A 23,549-nucleotide genomic window follows, 5' to 3' on the forward strand; every position below is an offset into this window, starting at 1 on the left:
ACAATAATGCTAAACTTTACTGTGCAAAAAGCTGGGCTAATTAAAATTTTACTCTACTAATGACCGATACAACTGATAAGAAAGGTCTAAAGACCTTCTTTGCTGGTGTACATATGCTAAGGAGGGGAAACTGAACATCACAACTAAGCTAGGGACTAGAAACTAACTTCCCAACTACCTACCGGCCTGCTGATCGATCGGAAGGCGTTCTCATTCCCAAGCGGATCGGTCGGTGGCCGATCCAGTGGGTCGGTCATCGATATCTGGATCGGTCGGTGATCCGGAGCTATCTGCAATCTCATCTGTCTGGGGATCGGTCGGTGACCGATCGAAGAGATCTGATATCTCTATGGATCGCCGATCCAAAGATAGCGATCGATGCGGACGATCGAGTTATTTCGCCGGGAACTCGATTTGACACTTTGGCGTGCCAAAATCTCACACAACAATTCTAAAATCAATGGAAATACATTCTAACAACTATTAACCAGCATTCTAACATAATTACTAACAAACTAAATGAATCTCCCATGATTTAAACATTCTAAGGTTCAAAATTGCATAAAAGAAGAAATACTAAGACTTCTTCTATTTAAGCTTGCTAAAACCCCTGAGGATCTTTTATTCCAGTTCCTTCCACACACATCTTGATCTGCATTGACCTCCAGCCTCCGCTACTGGTCCACTTTTCCTTTACCTTTATCTGCAGTATAAGAAAAGTAGTATCTATAAGCTAAAAAGCTTAGTAAGAAACCATCTACCTCACAAAAACATGCAACGATGCAAATATGATTTTAAATCATGCTGTTTAAAACCTATGCTGGATATACTGAATAAACTAAGCATGGCATGGCATATAAGCATACAATCATGACATATCTAAAGCTGAACATATAAACATGGATAACAACTGCACATAAAGTTATCATGCATATTCACACGGAAAAACTAAGCTGGAGCATGATACTGTAACTGAAACTGAACTAAGCTAAAACTGATCTTAAACTATAATCACTGGATTAGATTAAGAGTTTGAAAGCTAATATCATAATAAGTGAAAATAGTAATCATCTTGTTTGGTACTTGCTATGCGCATCTCTAACTAGACCGGGGTTGCAAATCCGAATTTAGTAGAGCTACTAGGTTATCTAAACCTAGGGATGACTAGGAGCCCAATGGATATCTAATCTAGTATAGTGAAATACTGAGTATAACTAAACTGTTCTAAATAGTTGTTTCTAGGTTATACGAACCTAGAGCTAGGTTGTCTGAACCTAGAGGAGCCACCCATTGGACCGTAGTCCCATATAAGCTAGGATAACTGATTTACTGATTTGGATTCTTCTAATGCATTCAACTGTGCTAATAAAAATACCTAGGTTGCATTTTTTCTAAGCTAGTTATTTAATCGACCACCTAGTGTGCTTTAACTCCCCTCTCTATTAGGGAGACTACCTTTAGGCACCCAACAGCATCTAAACCTCCAACTGAAGGAGAAAAGACGTGTCCGGCCCCTGTAAGGAAGGTTAAAAACACCCTATATGTCGAAAACATACGCATATAACTAAACTAATGCACAGGAAATCAAACGGTAGCTATTATACTGCAGGTGAGGGGTTTCTTACATCCTGTTCGTAATTTCTTACGATTCTATTCGCTCGAATTTCGGTGGGGATGACCTTCTCGACGATCCGCTCACGTCTTTGCGTTCCTCTCGCGGAGAAGAACCTCTTTCGTGTTAGAGTCGTCGCCGGAAGATGAACCTATGGACCTTGGGGCTGGGGCGCCGAGAGAAAGAGGAGAGGGAGAGGCGGCGGTGAGGTTTCGGTGGTGAGGGTTGAGAAGTTGCCGAACCCAAAAATAAACCAAAACCTACTTAAGTTTTTAATTTATATTAAGTGGTAATTCCGGCCCAACTCTAATATAAATTAAATCGTCTCCCTTTCCTTTCAGCACGGCCTTGCTGGGTTCACCGGTTACTAGCATTATCCCTTACACCATAGGTCTCGGGTTCGATTCCCGCCTAAGCTATTTTATTCTTTTAATTATTTTTGCTACTTCCGCTACTCAGAAAATTCCGGAAAAAGATCTAAAAATTCCAGAAAAATCATAGAATAATTCTAATGTAAGTTTGAGAATTTTCGGGCGTTACAATCCCCCATACCTTATAAAAAGTTCGTCCTCAAACTTAAAACAATTCTGGGTACTTCTGTCTCATGCTGGCTTCTGTCTCCCAAGTTGCCTCCTCTGCCGTGTGACTGTGCCAAATGACTTTAACTAATGGAACTTCCTTGTTCCACAATTTCCTAACTGCTCGGTCTATTATCTGAATAGGCCAACTATCATAGCTGAGGTCTTCGCGGATCTGTACCGACTGGGGCTCAATCACCTGAGTGGCATCTGGGGTATGCTTCTTCAGCATAGAGACATGAAATACGTTGTGGACAGCTGACATTTCCTGGGGTAGCTCTAGCTCATATGCTACCTTGCCCACTCTTTTGCTGATAAGGTATGGTCCCACATATCTGGGACTAAGTTTGCCCTTCTTCCCAAAACGCATTACTCCCTTCATGGGAGCTACTCTGAGGAACACTATCTCCAACCGAAAACTCTAAGGGTCTGCGTCGCTCTGTGCTGTCTATATCCTCTGGCGGATCTGCTGATGCTGTAGTATCTGCGACTAGATCATCGAAGCTCTAGTTCCTACATTCACCACTCATACCGTGATTGGAGATCTAAACCTCCGCCCATAGAGAGCCTCGTAAGGTGCCATGCCGATAGTGGCATGATAGCTAAATTTCGCTAAACTCGGATATTTGCACCAACTTCCGTTGAAGTCTAGGGTACCGGAGCATCTTTGAGTAAGCGGTTTACTCTCTCGACCATCCATCGAGGATGGAATCTTGTCTTGAACTTTAACTTAGTACCTTGTTGTACACACTCCCAAGTGTGATGTGAATCTGTCTGTCCGAAATGATGGTTCGTGGGACTCCATGTAGTCTGACGATGGAGATACAACCGAGCTAGCTTCTCCATGGAGTAGGATATCTTGATAGCTAAGTGGGGTGATTTAGTCAACCTATTACCCGGATGGCGTCAAAACCATTCGTGGTTACGGGGTCCACTATGAAATCCATAGAGATATCCTCCCACTTCCACTGGAATCTGTATAGGGAGAACTCCTCACAGTCGTGATGTTGTTTTGACCCTCGGCGGTGAGGCGGATGCTAACATATCTGGCGATGTCTCGCTTCATCTCGGGCCACCAAAAAGGTTCTTGGTACATTTTGGTGGAACTGGATGCATCGCATAGGAGTCTTGTGAGCCTCATCTAAAATCATCTCGTAGCTCCTCCCGATCGGAACACAGTCATCACCGAAATACAACACCATGGACACTCTGATTCTCTACTTTCGATTCGCTAGCCTTGCTTAATTTTACAATTCGTGGTCCGCTCAGTGAATATCACCAAGCAAGGTAGACTCTAAGGACATAGTAGAGAGCTATCCAACGATGAGTTCGAGACCGAAATCTACGATCTCCTCTGTAGGGGCGGTGACATGGCTGTAAGAGATAATAAGGTAGCCTGGATTTTACGCTAAGTGCGTCGGCTACCTTATTGGCTTTCCACGGATGGTAGAGGATGTCTATATCGTAGTCTTTGACTAGCTCAAGCCATCTGCGCTATTCTTCTGAGTGAAGAAGTACTTGACTCGATGATCTGTATACACTCTGCTTGAGCTCCATATAAGTAATGTCTCCAAATTTTGAGCGCGACTGTAAGCTCAAGGTCATGAGTAGGGTAATTCTTCTCATAATCCTTGAGTTGTCCGGAGGCATAGGCGATCTTGCATTAGCATTGCTCCTAGTCCCAACTTAGAGGCATCACTATAGCTGCTGGTGTTGTTTGGTAGAGCCAAAATAGGAATTGGTCAATCTCCTTTTTAGCTCACTCAAGCTGTTCTCACATCAGAGCTGTCAGTGGGGAGGCTATCTGGAGAAGTCCTCTACGAATTTTCTGATTTCGCTGGCGTTCTTAGGTCTCTTCCAGTTACTTATTGCTTCTATCTTGCTTGAATCTACCATAATACCATCCTTGGAGATGATGTGACCTACCAAAATTCACATTTCGTGAACTTGGCGTATAGTTGGTTCTTCTTCCCGAGTTCCGAGTAGATAAGAATGTCATCGATAAACACAATAATAAACTTATCTAAATACTCCTGAATACTCTTCATGAGATCCATGAATGTGCTGGAGCATTGGTTAAGCCGAATAATCCTGAATGTTGTCTTGGGTATATCCCTTCTTTAACCTTGACTGATAACCTGATCTGAGATCTATCTTGGAGAACACCGCTCCTTGATTTGGTCGAGCAGTACCGGTTCTTGATTGTGACTTGGTTCGGTGATCCGTAGTCTATGCACAATCGCATGCTTCCATCCTTCTTCTACGAACACCCCATGGTGAGTGACTAGGGCGTATGAAACCCTTGTCGAGCAGCTCCTGGAGTTGTTATTGCTGGAGCCATGCGATATGGCGCTTTGGAAATAGGATTGGTGTGGGAAGAGCTCTATCTCAAATTCAATCTCACGTCGGTGCTAGGCTCTCCTGGGAAGACTGCTGGGTAGTCACATACAACTCGGACTCTGCTAGTTTGGTCCTTGTCTGGCTGGTATTGACTACATGTGCTAGGTACCCGTACAACCCGAACATCAGTGCCTTCATGGCTGAGAAATTTTCGGCTTTTCTCTTTGGTTCTCCGATGTACTCGAGCTGTGTTTCTGGTTGGAATACGACTTTCATTTACGGCACTCTATGGAAGCACCGTATCGAAGTCCATTCAAGGATGACATCGTAGTCAGTCAGTAGGATCGGATCACAAAAGAGTTCCCTCTGCTATAATGACACTGCTCTGAGCCGGTGCGTGGATGCCATGATCTCTCCCGAAGGTAGTGCCGTCAAAACTGACCGAGTACCTCGAGGGTATTTCTAATTTTGAACACCCTGCCTATATATGAATGGGTTGCCCGAGTATCAAATAGAACAGTAGAACTATACTGAAAATGCTAATCGACCTGTGACCACTGTCGAGGCATTGGCTACGTCCTCTCCGGTGAGTGAGTAGATCCTCGCATTAATCGTAAGCTGAATCTGCCCTGGCTGATAAGTGGACCTTCTAGAGCGGCATGCATCTGGCCTGCATCTGAATCTGCTGTGGCTGAGGAGACCGGTCTTGTTCGGGCACTTGCTTGGCCATGTGCCCTTCTTGTCCACATTCAAAGCATCCTCGTGTGCCCTTACGACAAACGGTGGAATTTCCCACAAGTAGCACACTTTGGATAAGGGTCGCTTGCTAGATGGTCCTCCTTTTGGGTCACTCCACGATTTGCGCTTCTTGTTGGAGTTCCCTTTCCAGAGCTGTGGCCTTGCTATTTTTGAGTGTGAGGGTTTCCTTGGCCTTTGGACTCTTAGGAGACTTGCTTCTGCTGCTTTATGCTGTTCTGGTAATGCTCTGTTGTCAAGGCACTGCTCACTAACTCCTCTGTGGTTTGTGGCCTATGTATGCCACCAGCCACGTTCACTGCTATCTCCGGCCTCGGCATCTTGAGCATCAACCGGATTCGTTCCTTCTCTGTGTTGACTAGCTCTGGGCATAGACGAGCCAACTGTTGAATTTCTTCACGGCTTCCTCAACTGAAAGGTTGCCCGATGAAACTCGGTGAACTCGTCGTAGTGGCGGTTTGTGACCCGTATGTGAAAGAACTCCTCGAAGAACTCCTTCTCGAAATACCATCCGGTTCATTGGGCGCTTCGTTCCGATTCTTTCCCACCACATGCGTCCGTCTCCTGTGAAGGAGGCACACTTCACCTTCTCGTGTTCGGCCAGAAGCTCCATCGTGCTCTCCGGTGTTTTGAACCGGGCTTGTGCATCCCATGGTTCACTAGTGCCTGAGCTCTGCCACTGGATCGGATAGGCTTCCTTTCTTGGCTCATCTGCTGGGCCTCTGCTGCTTGGTCTTTGGTCTGTAGGCTGGTGGTGGAACCTCTAAGACTACGGAGTCGTCAAATTCGGTTCCGGGGTGAGTATTCTTCTGATTAGCCTTTAAGGTGGCTATTTCACTTCTTTGTTCAACTGTCCTTTTTTGTGAGCCACTAATCTTGTAAGGTCCGGAGGAGGCACGTCTCTTCTTTGGGGCTCAGTAGCTAGTGCCCTTGGTGGGCGTCCTCGTGCCATTTCTAAAGACATAGAGAACATATGTATAACTAATACTATCACAGTTATATAATTAATGATATCATGTTTAAAAGACTATCACATACCAACAGGCAGTAGGCATAAAAACATGAACTGTAATAACAAAACGAGGAGCATAAATAAAGTAGAGGTATTCTTACTTGGAAGTTGTAGGTACAATACTGATGTGTGTGTAGGACGTATGGAACACTGCTCTGATACCACTCTGTAACGACCCGCCTTTTGGGCACTGGCTGTAAGGCCGATCGTCACAATAATGCTAAACTATACTGTGCGAAAAGCTGGGCTAATTAAAATTTTACTCTACTAATGACCGATACAACTGATAAGAAAGGTCTAAAGACCTTCTTTGCTGGTGTACATATGCTAAGGAGGGGAAACTGAACATCACAACTAAGCTAGGGACTAGAAACTAACTTCCCAACTACCTACCGGCCTGTTGAAGGGATGGGAAGCTCTAAGGCATTGGATCGGTCGGTGACCGATCCAGTGGATCGGTCGGCAGACCGATCCGGTATGTCTGGATCGGTCGGCTAAATTCCCGATCGGTCGGCTGACCGATCCGTGAGGATACAGATAGCATCTATATCTATCTGGATCGGTCGGTGGCCGATCGATTAACCAGAGCTCGATCGGTGCAGGAGCCGATCGAGATGGGAACTCGATTTGACACTTTGGCGTGCAAAATCTCACACAACAATTCTAAAATCAATGGAAATACATTCTAACAACTATCAACAGCATTCTAACATAATTACTAACAAACTAAATGAATCTCCCATGATTTAAACATTCTAAGGTTCAAAATTGCATAAAGAAGAAATACTAAGACTTCTACTATTTAAGCTTGCTAAAACCCACGAGGATCTTTTATTCCAGTTCCTTCCACACATCTTGATCCGCATTGACCTCCAGCCTCCGCTATTGGTCCACTTTTCCTTTACCTTTATCTGCGATATAAGAAAAGTAGTATCTATAAGCTAAAAGCTTAGTGAAACCATCTACCTCACAAAAACATGCAACGATGCAAATATGATTTTAAATCATCTGTTTAAAACCTATCTGGATATCTTGAATAAACTAAGCATGGCATGGCATATAAGCATACAATCATGGCATATCTAAAGTTGAACATATAAACATGGATAACAACTGCACATAAAGTTATCATGCATATTCACACGGAAAAACTAAGTTGGAGCATGATACTGAAACTGAACTAAGCTAAAACTGATCTTAAACTATAATCACTGGATTAGATTAAGAGTTTGAAAGCTAATATCATAATAAGTGAAAATAGTAATCATGCTGTTTGGCAACTGTACTTGCGATGCGCATCTCTAACTAGACCGGGGTTGCAAATCCCGAATTTAGTAGAGCTACTAGGTTATCTAAACCTAGAGGCGACTATGGGAGCCCAATGGATATCTAATCCGATCGATTGCCAATGAAAAGTAAAATCTTGAGTATAGCTAAAGCTGTTCTAAATAAATTTGTTTCTAGGTTATCTGAACCTAGAGCTAGGTTGTCTGAACCTAGAGGCGACTGTGGGAGCCCACCCATTGGACCGTAGTCCCATATAAGCTAGGATAACTGATTTACTGATTTAGATGCTTCTAATGCATTCAACTGTGCTAATAAAAATACCTAGGTTGCATTTTTTCTAAGCTAGTTATTTAATCGACCACCTAGTGTGCTTTAACTCCCCTCTCTATTAGGGAGACTACCTTTAGGCACCCAACAGCATCTAAACCTCCAACTAAAGGAGAAAAGACGTGTCCGACCCGTCTAAAGGTACTCACTAAATCCCTAAACCTGCGAGGAAGGTTAAAAACACCCTATATGTCGAAAACATACGCATGTAACTAAACTAATGCACAGGAAATCAAACGGTAGCTATTATACTGCAGGTGAGGGGTTTCTTACATCCTGTTCGTAATTTCTTACGATTCTATTCGCTCGAATTCCGGTGGGGATGACCTTCTCGACGATCCGCTCACGTCTTTGCGTTCCTCTCGCGGAGAAGAACCTCTTTCGTGTTGGAGTCGTCGCCGGAAGATGAACCTATGGACCTTGGGGCTGGGGCGTCGAGAGAAAGAGGAGAGGGAGAGGCGGCGGTGAGGTTTCGGTGGTGAGGGTTGAGAAGTTGCCGAACCCAAAAATAAACCAAAACCTACTTAAGTTTTTAATTTATATTAAGTGGTAATTCCGGCCCAACTCTAATATAAATTAAATTGTCTCCCTTTCCTTTCAGCTCGACCCTGCTGGGTACACCATAGGTCTCGGGTTCGATTCCCGCCTAAGCTATTTTATTCTTTTAATTATTTTTGCTACTTCCGCTACTCGGAAAATTCCGGAAAAAGATCTAAAAATTCCAGAAAAATCATAGAATAATTCTAATGCAAGTTTGAGAATTTTCGAGCGTTACAGTACGACCCGTGGCTCAAAACGAGCCGAAAATTATGGTCGTTTGAAGTTTGGTCTGCAATTTAGGCCAAAGGCTGACACGACTTGTGCCAGCTAGCACAAGCGCCCATGTTAGGCTCGAGAAAATGGCCAAAATTGACATGGGTCATGTCATGCTAGCCAACATGAATGGCCATGGTGGAAATTGTTTATGCTCATGTTAGCATTGTTTCGCCCCTGATTTCGTCCATATGAACACGCTTGTGTCATAGGACATTGTCGAATCGTGCTCCTTGATTAAAATGTTATTTTGATGGTCTTTTGAATCCTTTTTCTTCGTGGATGATTCGTGTGTTCGGATCGATAATGAGGCTCGATGGTGAGGGATGGTTAGCTCGTGTTCCTTTTTCCACCCCATTCTTCATCTTTCTTGGCCATAGGAGCACACCCGTGTCATGGGATACGGCCAGAGTGTGCTTCTTGCTCCAACTTCACATTCCAAGGGATTTATGTTCCAGATATCACATCCTATCAATAAAAATAAGCAAAGAGTAGTTCTCCGAACTAAAAGAGCAAAAGTAACGTAGTGAAGCATGAAAACATGAAATATATACATATATAATGGGACAAGATGTGCGTCAAACTATAATAAAACCCCAATATGAAATGCGCTCATTAGTGGTGATGATGGTTGTGATTGAAATTTTTGGGAATGAATGTTATTTGTTACAGATTTAGTGTTTTTGAAAATTTGTACCTTGATTAAGTTTGTGAATTTTTTATTGTTGTTAATTTGTTTCAAACGGGGTCGTCAAGGAAGGTGATAACAAATGGAAATTCATGTTGGAAGAGGTGAGCGTTACATTAGTTTTGTGTTTGTTTACATTCATACTCTCTGTATTTTCATCTTAACTATCTTACTTTTTGTTTGTTTGTTTCCTGATGCAGGCTTACTTTTTGTTTGTTTGTTTCCTGATGCAGGCTTACTTTTTGTTTGTTTGTTTCCTGATGCAGGAAAAGAAAAAGATCAAGAAATAGAAGAGGAAGAATGTGGTGTTATGGGATCTTTTGTTACATTGTCTAGTTAGACGGGAACAATGTTTATGATTAGATTGACTTTGTTTTGGAATTTGTATGTGTATGGTGTATCAGATTTTGTATTGGATCTTTGGTCTGCCATGTATGATCTTTGATTTGTCATTTTGTTATATGGGATGTTTGATGTTCTTATGTGGGATCTTTGTTGTTTATGTTGGTTGTATCATATTTACAGGTTTATATGTATGAACGATAGAACAGATTTACAGATCCGTGTCATTGGAAAAATTACAATTTTACGACAAGAAAATTTGTTGTAAAATTTACCAAATCAGCAACGAAAATGATTTTCGTCGCAAAACAGCAATGAAATTGTTCGTCTATGATTTGAGACGACAATATTTTCGTCGCTGATTTGCAATGAATATTTTATTTGTTACAAATTTTGTGACAAATTTCTATTTTTTGTCACAAAATTTGGTGACAACCTATCTGCGACGAAAAAATTTTCGTCACACAATTTTTGCGATGAATTTTTTGTAAAATTCGTCGCAAATATGAGGTTTTTTTTTGCAGTGCCATGTGCCACCACCATCATATAAATAGATAGGAAATCTTAATCCAATGCTTGGATGCAAGAGTAAATGAAATCAGTATATAATATTAAGTTAAGCTAGACGTCCAGCTAGTAGTTTTATTGAGACGCTTCAGAGTTCTCCAGTGATTGGTGCAATCTAGCCTCATCTTAATTAGAGAGCTACTGCGACAGGAAATCATTCCAGGAACTAGTTCTTAGGGGTATCTAAACCATTTTAACTGTTAACTTTATGAAGCGGCAACAAGTTTATGCAGCGATGACATTCTAAGAATGAATATTTCTTTTTATTATCTCTTACAAGTAGAGTAGGTCACAATAGGGCATTGTCTGATCGTATACTATCTTACTAAGTCTGAGCATGCAATCATGTGCAAAATAAGATAAATTACCTCGAGAATCCATCCGATATATTTGATGTTGTTAACATGTTGGTTGACATCCAAATCACTCCATCCAGGCTGCATTTGGTAACAGTGGAAGATGAATACAAAAGGGATGAAAATTTATACACATGCAGTGAGAACTAAAGATGAAGATTGCATACTTACAGCTAGCCCTGTTTGAATGTATTCAGCAGTGTCATCCGCAAGCTTCAAAAGTTTTCTGCAAAACAAAGCTAAATATAGACAAAAAGATATATGATCCGGCGGTAAGAATAGGGGACCTCTGTTCTGTGGAGTCAACGCCACGTGGAAGTCAAAGGGCAGGTGGCTGGCCGGAGAGGGGGGCGACCGGCCGGCCGGCCGGCCGGCCGGCCGGTGTCTAGTTGATGGTCAAAGGCACCCTGGCGAAAGGTAAGATTCCGGCGCTCATTGGACAGAGATCGCATGGCCGAGCGGAGGGCACGCTCGGCCGAAGACCGGAGGTAGCATGCTGCTAGCAGTATCCACCAAGCACGTGGCTGAGGATCTCCCAACCACTATACATATCCGGCCCGCCGGACGTAGGTTGAAGGCTGTCCGGCCGGATGTTAGGCAAGGGGTAAGAGGAAAAGGACAAGGGACATCTTGTTCTGACAACAGACATATTCTACGTTCAGGCCATACTCAAAATCCTACAGCAGAAGGATCCGCTGTCCCATCGAAAACGTACTTGGACTGTAGCAGTATGAGGTCAGGTAAGCTCACTGACAGGCCTTTACTTGGGTATGGGCTAAGGACAAGTGTACACCTCGGTATGCGTTTATCCGCTTCTCCACAACCCTATATAAAGGCTCTCATCCTTAGACGGAGGTACGCATTCTACAATTCTTGGAGCCACCTTCTTGTTGTCGAGCTTTGCCTGACTTGAGTGTCGGAGGGTCGCCGCTGGGAACCCCTTCCCGGCTCGACTTCTGTGCAGGTTCGCCGGAGGATCATACGACCAGTCGGAGATCCACATCAGCGACTCGGAGAGCGCCACGTGCCCAGCGTCCGTTGATTCAGCTTTCGGACAGGATCAATTTGGCGCCGTCTGTGGGAAACACTCCTGCATCCGAACGGAAACAATGGACGAGGCTGGACAACAGCACACGGTGACGCTTTCCACGGAGGAACTCGACTCTCTGATCGAGTTGAGGGCCGCTAAGCTTGTCGAACAGAAACAGAAGGCACCAGCCGAGCGGGCAGAGCAGCAAGCAACATCAGCATCAGGAGACCGAGCGGAAGCACCTCAGGCCACCGTTGCATTCCATCGGGCCCTATTTCGCACTCCTGAAGCCGCAGCAACTAATCGAGATCGGGGATCTTCTTCGGATGAAAGGCCAAGATGAGACGACAGAAAAGGGAAAGCCCCCCGAGCGGATACATCGCCCGAGCGGATTAATCGCCAATTCTCAGAAGCCATCTTGAAGGATCCTCTGCCAAAGCACTACGTTCCCCCGACGATCGACGAATACAATGGGACCACCGATCCGGATGATCATCTGGGTAAATTCGACAACACTGCTACCCTTCACCAATATACGGATGGGGTGAAGTGTCGAGTTTTTTTAACCACCCTCTCCGGATCGGCTCAACGATGGTTTCGGAGGCTGCCGGATGGGTCCATCACAAACTTCAAGGACTTCCGAACGGCCTTCCTCCATCATTTTGCAAGCAGTCGGCATTATCAGAAGACGAGTGTCAGCTTGTTCGCCATCAAGCAAGAGCCAAGAGAGCCGCTCAGAGCTTATATTCAGCGGTTCAACCGAGTGGCCATGGATATTCCAACGGCCACCTCGGAGACCATGATGAATGTCTTCACACAAGGCCTAGTGGATGGGGATTTCTTCCGATCGCTCATTCGAAAGCCGCCCCGAGACTATGACCACATGCTACACCGGGCCAACGAATACATCAACGTGGAGGAAGCCCAAGCAGCCCGGAAAAAAGAAACTCCAACCGAGCGGGCTCCTCCTACCGAGCGGAAGCCGCACGCTGCTCATCCACATAGAGAACCGAGGACCGAAGCAATCCGCTCCCCCCATGCCAGGTCCCACGTGCAAGAGGTAGCTGCCGCCCGGCCCAAGCCAAAGAATAAATGGACCCCGATGTTCTGCTCCTTCCACCGAACGGATACGCACAACACAAGGGATTGTCTAAGTCTTCCCTTGATTGCTCATCCCGTTCCCCGGAATGGTGGTCGACGATCTCCCTCATCCGATAGGCGACAGAGAACTCATGAAGCCGATCGGACGCAAGCCGATAGACGACAACAACAGACTCCCGATCGGCATCGCTCCCCGAGGTGGGAGAAGCGGCGAATGTCTAGAGAACGGTCTCAACCGTCCGCTCGGGAAGAAGAAAATAGAAGTAATACTTCCCGAGGAGAGATCAACATCATAGCTGGTGGTCCGACCGGAGGAGATTCCAACCGAGCAAGGAAAGCGAGCGTCCGGCAGCTCCAGATCCATGCGGTCGGCTGCAGCCAGGAACGGGCGAGCGGACCTGAAGTTAGTTTCGGGCCCAGGGACTTGGAAGGGGTTGAAGTTCCTCACGACGACGCCCTTCTCATCAAAGCGGTAATAGCCAACTACACCATTCATCACGTTTTTATTAACACAGGGAGCTTGGTCAATATCATATTCAAGAAAGCATTCGATCAACTACAAATTGATCGAGCCGAGCTGCTGCCCATGACAACCCCCCTTTACAGGTTTACGGACCATATCGCTGGGAGAGGAGCCGCTCAGAAGGACGCGTACTGCAAACTTCGTCGTGGTGGACTCTCCATCGGCATACAACGTCATATTGGGGCGACCAGCTCTCAGCGAATTTCGAGCGGCCGTTTTCACCTTCCACCAGAAGATCAAGTTCCCCATCGAGGACAAAGTGGGAGAAGTATGAGGGGATCGACTGGCAGCTCGGCGATGTTATATCGAGATGGTCCGAGCAGAAGCCAATTCCGCTCGGAAGGTGCCACGGATCGAGGTGAACGCTATAACAGAAAGGCCTCCCTCTTTAGTTTATGAAGAAAAAGAGGAAGTGCAGATTCACCCGACCCGATCGGAGGCCACAACGTTCGTTGCGGCCGATCTGGAGGAAAGCCGTAAACAGGAAGTGATCAAATGCCTCTAGAGAAATTGTGATGTCTTCGTCTGGTCGACGCATGAGCTGCCGGGAATTTCGCCGAGCATAGTGCGGCACGAGCTACATGTCCGACCGGACGCTCGGCCGGTGAAGTAGAGAAAAAGGGATTTCAGCGCCGAGCAGAATGCCATCATCCGGGCGGAGGTAGAGAAGCTGCTGGAGGCCGGCCACATACGCGAGGTACAGTTCCCGAGCTGGCTGGCGAATGTAGTATTAGTATCCAAGCCGGGCAACAAGTGGAGAGTGTGCATAGATTTTCGGGATCTCAACAAAGCTTTCCCGAAAGACTTTTATCCTCTGCCTCGAATCGATCAATTGGTGGACTCCACAGCTGGCTGCGAGCTGATATGTATGCTCGACGCTTACCAAGGCTATCATCAAGTGCAGCTCGCCCGTGAAGACCAAGAAAAGGTTAGCTTCGTCACTGCCGACGACACATATTGCTATAATGTGATGCCGTTCGGACTGAAGAACGTGGGAGCCACATATCAGCGTCTGATGAACAAAGTGTTCAAGGAGCAGATCGGGCGAAATTTGGAAGTATATGTGGATGACATTCTCATCAAGTCCGTCCGAGCGGCCGATCTATTCGAAGACATGGAGGAGACTTTCCGAACGCTGAGGAGGTACGACGTTAAACTAAATCCACAGAAGTGTCTGTTCGGAGCAAAAGGAGGGCATTTTCTGGGTTACATAGTGACCGAGCGGGGAATCGAAGCAAATCCCAGCAAGGTGAAAGCCTTACAAGATATGCCGCCTCCAAGAAATCTGAGGGAAGTGCAGCGCTTGACCGGTTGGATAACAGCATTATCCAGATTTATCTCGAAGACCGCCGATCGGAGTCTCCCATTTTTCAAAATCTTGCGCAAAGCCACCAAGTTTTACTGGGACGAACAATGCGATCGGGCGTTCGAAGATTTGAAGACATATTTGAACTCTCTCCCGGTACTAGCCAAGCCAGCCGTAGGTGAGCCTCTGTGTATCTATTTATCTTCAAATGAGCAAGCAATCGGCTCGGCATTAGTGAGGGCGAGCGGAGAAGAGCCTGTATATTTTCTGAGCCATATTTTAAAAGACGCTGAATCTCGCTACACGGGGCTCGAGAAGTTGGCCTTCGCTCTGGTCCTCGCCGCTCGGCGCCTTCGCCCATATTTCCTGGCGCATACCATCATTGTCAAAACTAATAGTCCGCTCAGACGAATATTGCTGAATCCGGAAGCGTCCGGACGACTCATCAAATGGACAACGGAGTTGAGCGAGTTCGACATTCAATACCAGCCTCGGTCGGCGATAAAAGCGCAGTCCTTGGCGGATTTTGTCACCGAAGTACATGTTGGTGCAATCAACCTAGGTTTTGATCGGTACGATCATAGTTTTGATGTGTGTGTCAAAGAGTTTAAGTTAGGTTCACCCTTGTATCTGATATGTGTATTTGAGTTGTGTAGGTTCGCAGGATACACATGCGACTCAGGTTGATGGCTTCGGGTCCGGTGAAGGATGAAGCATTCGAGGGACTGTGGACAAGGCAGCGAGGACAAGGGCCTAGGGAAGCAATTTCGAGGCATACGCGAAGGATGACATTGGGGACGAGCCGCAGGCTTGAATGCATCCGAGGGACGAGAGCCAAAGAAAGTATGCTTGAAGGTTCTGTTAAAGCTGCAAAGGAAGCGTCAAAAGAGTCATAAGGGTGAGGGTACGAGTGCACGAGAGATTGTACTCGAAGTAAAAGCATAAGTTTTAGGATTTACTGTAGCAGTACTGTAGCAGTCGACTGCATGTTTTAGCAGTCGACTGTGCAGTCGACTGGGCGCGAACAGAATGGTTATGTTCGTTCGGTCGGTGTGGATCAGTCGACTGCAAGTTTTAGCAGTCGACTGCACCAGTCGACTACTAGTTTTAGCAGTCGACTGCACCAGTCGACTGCTAGTTTTAGCAGTCGACTGGTAAATGACCGTTGGTGCTAGAAAGTAGCCGTTGGCTACCTCTAACGGTAACACCAGTCGACTGATGGTTTTGCCAGTCGACTGGTGCCGAGATGAGTTGATATGATGATCAACTCTCTCCTCTTATTTATAGGAAGCTTTGGGGCTTGAAAGAGGTTACTGATTATTGTTGAATCACTCATTGTCATTGCCCAAAGCTTCCAAGCCTACTCTTTTCCTCCTAAACCTAAGTTCATCTTGTAAGAGGAAGAGAACCTTGTGAGAGGTTGTACTCCACCGAGAAGGAGTAAGAGCTAGCTGGAGATTGCCGGAGACTGATCCACTGAAGGATCAAGGGCTCGTCCACCTCAAGGACACGCCGTGGAGTAGGAGCAAGTAATCTCCGAACCACGTAAAAGAATCGTGTTAGCGTTTGTGTTCTTACTCATTGCTTTCTTGTTTTAGTTTCATTTTCGCTTGCGCAAACTAACCGTGTAGAGAAGAAATCGAAGTTGGGGGTGACATAGCTATCCAACCCCCTTCTAGCCGGCCACCGATCCCCAACAAGTGGTATCAGAGAAAGGACGCTCTTCAACGGACTAATCGTCAAGAAGAACAACATCATCAATGGCCGGCTCAAACATTCATCCACCCAAATTCGAAGGGGACTTCTCTTGGTGGAAGAAGAGAATGGAGGTATTCTTCGAAACCGATTTTGATATTATGCTAATCATGGAAAATGGTTTCGAAGTGCCTAGGGATCAAGACAATAAGATACTTGAGAAAACAAGGTGGAGCAAGAAGCAAAGAGAAGAACATTTAGCGAATTCAAAAGCCATCCATCATCTACTAAATGTTCTTCCCCAACAAGAAGTAACAAGGGTGGGAACCTACTCAAGCGCCAAGGAGTTATGGGAAAAGCTAGTGGAGCTTCATGAAGGCACATCGGAGGCTAAGTTGGCAAGAAGAGATCTTCTTCAATCTCAACTCAATAATGTAAAGCTTGAGAAGGGAGATAAGGTATCTACACTTCATGCTAAAATTAAAGAAATTTTAAGTGGACTAACAAGTGTAGGTGAGAAGCTCTCCAACCGAGACATCATAATGAAAGCCATCAATGCCTTCCCAAGAAACTCGACATGGAGCTCCATTGTAGATTCATTCTACATTTCAAAGGATCTAGAGAAGAGCTCTCTAGATGAATTCTTCTCAACAATGGAGCTTCACGAAACAAGGGTTGAAGGATTAGAAGGAGAAGCAAATAGATCAAGAGGAGTAGCCCTTGTGGCAAACAAGGGAAAGGGTAAGAAGAAGAAGTCTTCATCCCCACCATCCTCCGACTCCGAAGAATCAAGTGCCTCAATGGATAGTGATCAAGAGGCATATATGGTAAGAAAAATGAGAAAAGCATTTAAATCTTTTTCTTCTAACAAAACACATGCTAGGAGAAGTTCAAGGGGCAAGAGTAGAAGAAGAAAGATCAAATGCTACAATTGTCAAGGAGAGGGACATATGAGAGATGATTGCCCTCTCTTGAAGAAGAAGGAAGGGAAGAAGAAGAAGGAGAAGAAGACAAAAGAAAATGGGAAGAAGGCTCAAAACCTAAAAGCAACATGGGATGATCCTTCATCATCGGAGGAGGAAGAAGAGCACAATGTAGTAAATTTTGCTTTAATGGGAATTGATGATGTAGCCTCCACCTCATCCGAGCAAGAAGAAGGAAGGAGCTCAAGCGAAGATGAAGAGGGGAGCTCAAGTGAAGGGGGAGGTCAAACTTCGGATTCGGACGTCTCGGTAAGTGAGGTACATAATCTTCCTCCTCATGTCTTAATTAAAATTATTTCAAGCACAAATGATGATTTGTTTAAGGCAAAAAGAAAGAACAAATCCTTGAAAAATGACATTTGCATGCTTAAAGAAAAATTAGAATCCATGCCTATTAGGGATGATGATTTGCATGCTTCCTCTACAAGTTCAAATGATTCATGTTTAGAAGAGGAAAATAGGAAATTAAGGGAAAAGGTAGAATACCTCACCATAGCCCTTAGAAAATTTGAAATTGGCTCAAATACCTTAAACATGATTATTGGGAGCCAAAGGGCAAGTTTTAAGAAAAATGGGCTAGGATACAATGAACCCAATAATGAAAAGACTTATCATTGTCTACTTGCTAGGGGGAAATCAAAGACAAAGACCATAGATAGGAAATGGATCCCTAAGGAGTACTTGGTCAACCCAATTAGAGAGAACTTCTATTGGGTGCCAAAATCAATCCTCAAGGGTTAGAGGATTTTAGGTCAAGTCAACCATATATATCATAATTCCAATTTTTTTTGGTTGACTTGAGACCTTAAGGGGGAGCACTTAGCCTTGATAGAAATTCATGATAAAAATGGCTAAGTGGAGATTACCTTTATCTCACAATGACTTGCATTATTTTCTAACAATAAATGTGAGATACTAGGATGATACAAATAATTCACATATGCTTATGGCATTTTGATGAGTTATGAAATGTATCAATTTTTAGTAATCATAGACCAACTATGGGGAAAGCAAATGTTTAATTAATGGACATCTTGCCCATAGATCATAGTTGGACATTTCAAATATTTTGAAAACAATTCTATGATTTATTTACTGTGGTTTAGCTATTTTGAAACATATGATTGCAAAACAAGGTTTCAAATTGATACAAACTTGATTGATTTTTAAAGTGTTTGAGTTTTTATCAAAACTTCAAAAATATGATGAATTTTCATGAAAACATATTTTTCCTTGTTAAATAACATTATAAGAAATATGTGTTCAAAATTTCATGATTTTTCAAATTTTCTAGAATTTTCTATGCATTTCTGAAGTTGGCTGTAAAATGCTGAAATTCGGGTTGGTTTGTGCCAGTCGACTGCGACAGATATCAGTCGACTGGTAGCTGTTTTCCAGCACTTTCAAGAGCTGGTTTTGGGTATTTTTAAGTCCACATTGATACCATAGTATGTATACATGTTTGGTACAATTTTTGATGGTGTCAAAGGGGGAGAAATGCAAAGGTTTAAGTTAAAAACCTAACTATGTGCAAAACTTGAAAATTATGATTGAGAGCATATGTTAAGGGGGAGCTTGGGTATTATGCTTCATGTTTACATATTGCTTCTAATTTTCATGTTGATATTTATGCCTAACTTAAACATATTGCCACACATCAAAAAGGGGGAGATTGTTAGTGCAATCAACCTAGGTTTTGATCGGTACGATCATAGTTTTGATGTGTGTGACAAAGAGTTTAAGTTAGGTTCACCCTTGTATCTGATATGTGTATTTGAGTTGTGTAGGTTCGCAGGATACACATGCGACTCAGGTTGATGGCTTCGGGTCCGGTGAAGGATGAAGCATCCGAGGGACTGTGGACAAGGCAGCGAGGACAAGGGCCTAGGGAAGCAATTTCGAGGCATACCCGAAGGATGGCATTGGGGACGAGCCGCAGGCTTGAATGCATCCGAGGGACGAGAGCCAAAGAAAGTATGCTTGAAGGTTCTGTTAAAGCTACAAAGGAAGCGTCAAAAGAGTCGTAAGGGTGAGGGTACGAGTGCACGAGAGATTGTACTCGAAGTAAAAGCATAAGTTTTAGGGTTTACTGTAGCAGTACTGTAGCAGTCGACTGCATGTTTTAGCAGTTGACTGGTGCAGTCGACTGCGCAGTCGACTGGGTGCGAACAGAATGGTTATGTTTGTTCGGTCGGTGTGGATCAGTCGACTGCAAGTTTTAGCAGTCGACTGCACCAGTCGACTGCTAGTTTAAGCAGTCGACTGGTAAATGACCGTTGGTGCTGGAAAGTAGCCGTTGGCTACCTCTAACGGTAACACCAGTCGACTGATGGTTTTGCCAGTCGACTGGTGCCGAGATGAGTTGATATGATGATCAACTCTCTCCTCTTATTTATAGGAAGCTTTGGGGCTTGAAAGAGGTTACTGATTATTGTTGAATCACTCCTTGTCATTGCCCAAAGCTTCCAAGCCTACTCTTTTCCTCCTAAACCTAAGTTCATCTTGTAAGAGGAAGAGAACCTTGTGAGAGGTTGTACTCCATCGAGAAGGAGTAAGAGCTAGCTGGAGATTGCCGAGGACCGATCCACCGAAGGATCAAGGGCTCGTCCACCTCAAGGACACGCCGTGGAGTAGGAGCAAGCAATCTCCGAACCACGTAAAAGAATCATGTTAGCGTTTGTGTTCTTACTCATTGCTTTCTTGTTTTAGTTTCATTTCCGCTTACGCAAACTAACCGTGTAGAGAAGAAATCGAAGTTGGGGGTGACCTAGCTATCCAATCCCCCTTCTAGCCGGCCACCGATCCCCAACAGTACAAAGGCCAGAGCCCAAAGCCATGTGGAAGATATTTGTTGACGGATCATCCACCCGGCTCGGGAGTGGTATTGGTGTGTTATTGCTGTCTCCACAAGAAGAGAAGATGCACCTATCCGTTCAGCTGGATTATAGAGCTACAAACAATGAAGCTGAGTATGAAGCCCTCATAGCCGGCTTGCAGGCAGCTCGGCATGTGGGAGCCGGACGGGTGATAATACATTCAGATTGTCAGTTGGCCACTCAACAGCTCTCTGGTACTTTTGATATTAACAACGCTCGGCTGAAACTCTATGTTGAAGCCTTTGAGAAGCTCAAAGCCAATTTCAGAGAGGTCATCATCCAAAAGATACCCCGAGCGGAAAATCAAGCGGCTGATGAATTAGCCAAGCTTGCAAGTGCAGTAACGCCGCTCGGCACCCAGTCGCCAATCGAACAAGTATCTTTGGTGGCGCACGTCGACCGGAAGGAAGCTCTCACGTTCCCAAGTGATTGGAGGACGCCTATCATGGAGTTTCTCCGCTCGGGAGCTACGCCATCCGAGCACAATGAAACCCAACTTCTCAGGAGAAGGGCCGGTCGGTTCACACTTATTGGAGATCAACTCTACAAGAAGGCTTTCTCCCGCCCGTTGTTGAAATGCGTGAGCTCGGAGGACGCGGCGTACATCCTCCAAGAAGTGCACCAAGGATCATGCAGAGGACATCCGGGCGGGCGATCGCTGGCTAAAAAGATACTGCTGGCCAGATACTTCTGGCCAACCCTGCAAACAGACGCCGCTCGGACCGTCTCAACGTGCCTCTCTTGTCAGAAGTATCATAATTTCTCACACCGACCGGCAAAAGAAATGAAAGCAGCCACTGTGTTCTGTCCCTTCGACCAATGGGGAATGGATATTGTGGGTCCATTCCCTATGGCGACCGGGCAGCGGAAATTTTTACTAGTGGCAGTCAATTATTTTTCCAAATGGGTGGAGGCCGAGCCGCTAGCCAAGATCACCAAGCAAATGGTCAAAAAAATTATTTGGCAGAACATCATCTGTCGGTTCGGCATCCCTCGTCGACTTATTTCCGACAACGGGCGGCAGTTCACAGGAAAATTGCTCGAAGATTGGTGCAAAAGCTTTGGCATTGAACAACACTTCACCTCCGTGGTGTACCCCCAAAGCAATGGTCAAGCTGAAGTAACCAATCGGGAAATTCTTCGCATTTTGCGCGCGCGGCTCGACCATCTGGGAGGAAGTTGGGTGGATGAAGTGTCGGGCGTTCTGTGGGCCATCCGGACGACCCCAAAGGAAGGAACGGGCGTCATGCCTTTCCATCTTGTGTACGGCGGCGAAGCGGTGATTCCTGTTGAAGTCGGCGTCGAGTCCGCCCGGATCCAGAATTATGATGATGGCAACGCCGAGCGAAGGAACATGGAGCTAGATTTGATTGACGAGGAGCGCGCCAAGGCGTCCGTTCGGCTGATGGCGTACCGGCAACGGATGAAGCAAAACTACAACCGGCGTGTCATCCCCAGATCATTCCAAGTCGTCGACCTTGTCTGGAAGAAAGTGAAGCCGGTCGGCGACGTCGGAAAGCTAGAAGCTCCTTGGGCGGGCCCCTTCAAAATCATCGAAAAGCTTCGCTCGGGCGCTTACTACTTGGAGGATGAACATGGACGGCAGCTGGACCGACCTTGGAGCGCGAATCATCTCCAACCTTATCGAGCTGGGTGAAAGGTGCACGGATGTAACTCATTTTTGTGTATATTTTAGTTGCCCACGTCCTTGTAATGCAGGAAGCAAAAAAGATTTAAAGGATGGTTAATGAGTCCGCCGGGCGGCTGTGTCAAAGTTAGCCTGGAAGACCGTCGAGCTCCGATGTTAAATATCGAGAGACGAGCCGACGTCTATAAATGTCCGAGCGGAAGACCGTCGAGCTCCGACGTTAAATATCGAGAGACGAGCCGACATCTATAAACGTCCGAGCGGAAGACCGTCGAGCTCCGACGTTAAATATCGAGAGACGAGCCGGCGTCTATAAACGTCCGAGCGGAAGACCGTCGAGCTCCGACGTTAAATATCGAGGAGCGGGCGTCTATAAACGCGTCCGAGCGGAGGCCGCGAGCTCGGCGTTAAATATTGAGAGACGCCAGGCGTCTATAAGCGTCAGAGAGGAAGACCGTCGAGCTCCGGCGTTAAATATCGAGAGACGAGCCGGCGTCTATAAGCGTCCGGCGGAAGACCGTCGAGCTCAGACTAAATATCGGAGTAGAGGGCATTGTCAGCCGAAGCGGAAGACCGTCGAGCGGCAACGTTAAAGAGATGAGCGGCGTCTATAAACGTCCGGCGGAAGACCGCCGAGCTCCGGCGTTAAATATAGTCAGACGGCGTCTATAAACGTCCAAGCGGAAGACCGTCGAGCTCCGACGTTAAATATCGAGAGACGAGCCGGCGTCTATAAACGTCCGAGCGGAAGACCGTCGAGCTCCGACGTTAAATATCGAGAGACGAGCCGGCGTCTATAAACGTCCGAGCGGAAGACCGTCGAGCTCTGACGTTAAATATCGAGAGACGAGCCGGCGTCAATAAACCCTCCGAGCGGAATATGCCAATAAAAAGAATGCAACTGCCCTAGAAATTCGCCTCCAATATTGTTAGATCGTCTCTACGTTCCGCTCGGCCCAGCACCCAAGGGTACTTCATCGGTATCTAGCGAGCGATTTCTGCTATCAAAGCGGGATATTAAGTAGTTGAAATATTACATATTTAGCTGAGCGGAAGGGCGATGCCAGATACTTAGTAAAAATCCCTTTCGAATACCAGGGGGGTGATAATAGGCGAGCGGGCAACACACATATTCAATAGCAAAAAGACAAAGTACGTGAAAGAAAAATATTGCATTAAGATTAGAACTTAAGGCCGAGCGGCCTAAGTACAAAAAAAGGTCATTTTTTGGCCTAGCGACCCAACTACACCTACAGACGCCTACTCAATGAAATCATAAAGGTCCATGGGAATGTTATCCAGAAGCGCCACTTGATCGCCGGCCGGAATAGTAGTGGACTTCAGATACGTCATGGTGGCGATCATAGCCAAGTCGAAGGCTGTGTACATCCGCTCGCAGATTTTCTCCGAGAATTCGGGCGAGCGGATGTAACTCTGTCTCAGAGTAGCAACTCGGCTCGGCTCAGCCTCTTGGTACTCTTTGAAGGCCAATTGAGACGCAGCGAGGGATTCCTGCAAGGTGGTCAGCTCGTCCTTGTGCTTGGTTGCTTCGGCCGAGCGACTCGTTTTCTCTTGGTCAAGCTGCTCCATCAACTCCTTGACTTTCTGCTCCAATCCCCGAGCCTCAACATTCTTTTTCTCCAGATCGGAGATGGCCGTGTTTTTTCGAGTGGTGGCCAAGGTTATTTTTGTGTCGAGCGACTTGACTT

This window comes from Zingiber officinale, chromosome 4B, assembly GCF_018446385.1.
Source record: "Zingiber officinale cultivar Zhangliang chromosome 4B, Zo_v1.1, whole genome shotgun sequence".
NCBI lineage: Eukaryota > Viridiplantae > Streptophyta > Magnoliopsida > Zingiberales > Zingiberaceae > Zingiber > Zingiber officinale.